The sequence below is a fragment of the Peromyscus californicus genome, unplaced genomic scaffold (genome assembly GCF_007827085.1).
Source record: "Peromyscus californicus insignis strain IS unplaced genomic scaffold, ASM782708v3 Scaffold_8__1_contigs__length_139910024, whole genome shotgun sequence".
Classification (NCBI taxonomy): Eukaryota; Metazoa; Chordata; class Mammalia; order Rodentia; family Cricetidae; genus Peromyscus; species Peromyscus californicus.
In genome coordinates this window covers 96,516,983-96,518,358 of record NW_026294606.1, presented here as the reverse complement: position 1 = coordinate 96,518,358, position 1,376 = coordinate 96,516,983, and positions in this window count along the sequence as shown.

Here is a 1,376-nt window from a genome sequence, read left to right as displayed (position 1 = left end):
AGAACAGAGGGGCTGGGTCCTGCCTCAACTGAATTTACAAGGCTTTGCTTTCCCTCCATGGGAGAACTTACCCTTTTGGAAAAGGGGGTGAGGGGTGGGTCCCAGGAGGTAGTAGGGATGTGGGGAGCGGTCCCAGGAGGGAGCAGGGATGTGGGGAGTGGGAGGAGGGATGGTTGGTATGTAAAATGAATTTAAAAAATTTTTAAATAAAAATAAAGAAAAAGAGGGAAACAGAGCAAGGTGGTGGTGGCTCACACCTTTGTTCCCAGCACTTGGGAGGTGCATGCCTTTAATCCCAGCACTAGGGAAATGAAGACAGGGATATAAGGTGGGTGGAGACAGGATCTCGGTGCCCTAGTCAGTCTGAGGATGCGTAGAGACAGGAGTACCCCCATTCGGTTTAAGGATTTGTAGAGGTAGAAGTTTCTAGTGGCTGTTGCTCTGCTTCTCTGATCTTTTAGCTTTCGCCCTGATATCTGACTCTGGGTTTTTATTATTAAGACTAATTAGGACTGTGCTTCAGATGCTCTTCTTTTTATATAGTCTGGGACCCCTGCCCATGGGGTGGTGCCACATTCAGTATGGTCTTCCCTTCTCAGACTTCTCTGGAAACATCCTCAGAGACACTCCTACCTAGAGCTTTGGCTCCTAGATGACTCTAAATCCCATCAAGTTGACACTCTAGGTTAACTATTACATATGGACAGCCAATCAACTCTTTGGTATTAATCAATTAGTAAGGCAAGAAATCAGTGCCTCATCAAATTGACACTTAGAGTGTATAATTATTAACTAGATGAATTAAGAGTACATCAAATGCCCCCCACCCAGGTTCTAACTCTTGTCACTCTCTGTTAAAGCGAATGTTATAGAAGAGATTTCATTCAGTTAGGCAAATATTTACTGAGTTTTGGCTATGTACATGGCTCTGTTTTACATGCTGTGAAGGATTCAGAAACAAACAGAACCTGGAAAAGAGTTCATTGTCTAGAAGACAGAGAGAGGCAAAGATACAAATCATAGGACAGAGCTGGCAAGGATTAATGAACAGCACCCTGGGGTGCAAACTTGGGAGAAGTAATGTTGAAACAAAGACCAGGAAAGTCTCTGAAATGGTATGAAATGATGGTAAAAAGGCTCAGTTTTCTCTTTTTAAATTGTTTTTAATTTCATGTGTATGTAAGTGCATTTGAACATATATGTGTGTACCACTTGCATGCAGATGCCCAGAAAAGTCAAAAGGGCCTCGGATCCTCTAGAGCTACAATTTACAAGTGTCTGTGAGCGCCTGATACCAGTGCTAGAAACCAAACCTGGGTTCAACAACAAGAGTTCTTAACAGCTGAGCCATTTCTTTGGCTCCCAATGACTTAGTT